Genomic DNA, 3,810 nt, shown 5'->3' on the forward strand with positions numbered 1-3,810 from the left:
ATACAATGATCCTCCATTGAACTTTCAAGGTCCAATCACAAGAGCTCGCGCACGACAATTAAATTTAGAGGTGAGCTCGTTCCTAAGCAACTCTTTATATAATTTTGAGAATAGATTACTACCTAATGATTATGTGTTGTTTAGGAATCATGGAGAGGACAAGGAAACACATAGAGGAAGGCTTGGAGGCGTGGAGGAGCAGCTAGGACGTCCAACAACAGCAGGAGGTCCAGTCCAACTCGAGTCCGAATCAGCCTCGGCCTCCAGGACCAGCGAGCAATAAAACGGACGCCCAGGACGCATCCGGACTTCGTTTTCGACGATTCACATATGGTTGGAAAGATAATTTCATAAGGAAACCAATGGAGTTGGTTTGAGGTCCAAATTCCTTCTGAGTCAACGGAAAACGTCGAAACAAGTCAGCATCCAGAATCTGTCCCGGTGCTGCGTCACCGTTTTTGGTCCGTTGGGCCATGTATCGTGTTGGAGTCCATTAGGGACGCGTCTAGGGGTCCTTGGCCGACCCTAATCCTTTATATACAGTAGCCGCCGCCCTAATTAGGGTTGGGTTTTGCTTAGATTATTCTGTCAAGAACAGTTTCGCCGTTTCGTCGGTTTGTGAGACCCCAACTCGTGAGATTAATCATTCATCTGCAATTTGGTTGCATTCTTCCTTGTTCTTGCTTGTGTTCTTCGATTCGCAGGCAAGGATTTTAGCCTTCTTGGTGAGGTCAACCGTGCAACGCCGGTTGATAACCAGAGGAGACGTGGTGCTGCGATTGCGGGGTTTCGGATCGTGTTGTTCGGAAGCCGGATCGACTTGTGTCTCGTTTCCACCAAATCGAGAGTTACCAGAACCTTTCGGAAGATCGGGAACCCTTGTTCATATTAAAAGCCTTAATTGAGTAGAGCCACCAAGTCATTAAGGTAAGACCTCACCATAAGCCTCTCTTCCGGTCACTTGCCGCTATCTTCACTTTGGAGCTTGATCCACCAAGGCAAGGGTCCGTGTCCCCGTACAAGAGCCTTGTCGCCGCTCCACATCAAGTTGGAGGGTCAACAAGTATGTGCCACCAAGGCTCACGATGCCGGCGAGTCACTAAGACTCCAAGGTGCTAGTATACCACTTGGTACAATGTAGATCACTCCTTGATCCACTCTCTAGGCAGCAACACCTAGCAACAACTCTCTCTAGGCCTATTCGTACTAATCACTTTCTAATCATATGCTTAAATGCCTTGGATGATCACTTTTAACACTTTACTGGCTTGGATATCTTCTCAAGTATCTATGAGCTTCTCTAGACTCCAGCACCTTCAAATGACCGAGTGGAGGGGTATTTGTAGCCTTAACCTTGTAGACTAGCCATTTCCCCAACGTCTCAACTTTACTATATACGTCGAATGATCCGATGTAGACAATGTTGAACTCACCGGACCATCCGGCATGTACACCATCCATAAACTAGTCATTACACTCCACTCAAACTCAATCTGAACATCAGATATTCCGGTGTGTTCATCAACTCCATAGCGAGACCATCCGACATGTAGATCTTGCTCTGCCAACCGAGCTATTTCTTCTCTGCACAAAACACTCTAGCGTATAGATCTTCAGGGCACTAGACCATCTAGCGTGTAGATCTTCAGTCTTCCATAGTTGCAACCTCCTCTGGAATAAATGCTCTGGCGCAACCCTCCGGTGTTTACAACTCAGATTGCCAAACCATCTGATGTGTAGCTTCATCTACTCCTTCCTCTGAAAATGCTCCTGCGTGTACTCAGTGTTAAGCACCGGACCTTCCGTTATGTACAGTTTCCATGAGCTGAAATGTTCTGATGTGTACAAACTTCTCTACGCCGAACCATCTGGTGTGTGCAATTTCTCTAGGACTTCTTCAATTCAATCAACTTTTGTCCCTGCTTCGGTGACTTCTTTATGTATTATATCCATAAGACCTACTAATGCATATACTTGACAAGTATGTTAGTCCTGTTGACTATATTGTCATTAGTCATCAAAATCACATACATACCCCAAAAGAACCATGCTCGCTATAATCTCCCTCTTTTTTTAATTGATGACAACACAACCAAAGCAAGAGGCAAGTAGATAATTTCCAAATATAAATGAAAGAAATAACGAATATCAACACTTGAATAATATCTTACCACTTTGTTTGGATACATGTTCTTACCACTTTTATCCTCCTTTTGTTGTGGCTCCTCCTTTCTCTATTGCCACTATCTCCCTTGATCAACCTATGCAAGAATTCTCCCTTTGTCAATCTTGGCATCCCTAGGCATCTTGCTTCATTACTTATTCTCCCTTAGACATGTCATCTTGCTTTGGTCGCCAAAATTCTCCCCTTTTCTTAATAATATCAAAAAGGCTATAACATATATTGAACTAAAGGGAAAATGTTAGAGCACTTGGGAGAGAGTTTCAAAAATCAAGATTCGATAACAAATTGTACAACTTGTAGCAATGCAGTTGAAAGGATTATATGGATACCAATTGAAGATAAAAATAATAGATCTCAATTCATGAAACTCACATAATATGATCTAAACTCCCCCTATATGTGTTCATACATATGATGAGGGTGTAACATATGTACAACTAGACAATATATAAAGATAGGAAGTTTAAATCATATTATGTATGGAGATAGCTTAAATGTACAAATTAATTGTCAATGATACCAATTAAAGTCTTTAAGCACTGCATACCTTCAGGACTTGTAGATTACTCTATGATACTACAAAGGATATCACTTGCAATATATATTAGTCTCAAAATCACAACCCATAAGATATGCTCCCCACAAATATGTGCATAAAAGTATTGAATACTTGTGAAAGATATGGACTTGTCATTGATAACAATAGAGAGGTTACCCTATAGGTTGATTCATGACACATAAAGGATACTAAATATAAAACTAGTGTCATATAAAGAATCTACAACTAATAAACCATATAATTCGCTCATATGTTAGAGAGAAACACAAGCAACCTACCATATGAAAAACATACACTAGGTGTTGCAATAAATTGAAATATGTACAAGCAATCCTAGACAAGTCAAATGTTGTCGGAGGGTGAACTCCTGTCGCAGGGATCCCGAGATACCCCTTTTTAGAGATTCGGCCGGGGGGATGATCCTGAACGAGCTTGTTTGGGAAATAAGCGGGAAACGGAAATAAATGCAGTGGCTGGTGGGAGATGATCGTCCTAGTGCGAGAAAGATGGGTGCACCGGGGTTTAGACAGGTTCGGGCCGCACGGGGGCGTAACACCCTACTCCTGTGTGAGTGCTATATCTATCCTTGAAGGAAATTCTTCAAGGATGTATCTGGTTACAAGAGAGAGCCACTTACAGAGAGCTTGAGGCTCTCGTATTCTAGCTTGGCTTGAGCTGGTTCGAGCGTCTGCATCCTCTTTCTTTTTTCACCCCTTTTACGTGTTCTCCATCCTTTCCTTTTATAGGCGCGCCGACCTCGACATATCCTGAATGGGAAAGAGGGGGTGCGAGTGCCAAGGTGCCACGGAGAAAGGCGTCATCATTCCGTCTTGGCGAAATGACAGGGGCGGTGGAAAAATGCGGCGCGCATCCGACCACCCGCCACTGTGGATGCCCTCGGGCGCCATTAAGGGGGCCCACGGGTGCCCGGTGCGCCCACCCTGTCTTGTTCTTCTGCCAGGGCAGGGTGGCAGGCGGAGCGCTTCGATTCTGGCAACGTTATCCCGAGGCACCCGGATGAAACGGGACGGGACCCGTGCATTTAATGGACCCACGCCCCCCTGCC

Source organism: Phragmites australis, chromosome 9, assembly GCF_958298935.1.
Source record: "Phragmites australis chromosome 9, lpPhrAust1.1, whole genome shotgun sequence".
In the NCBI taxonomy this organism is placed as follows: domain Eukaryota; kingdom Viridiplantae; phylum Streptophyta; class Magnoliopsida; order Poales; family Poaceae; genus Phragmites; species Phragmites australis.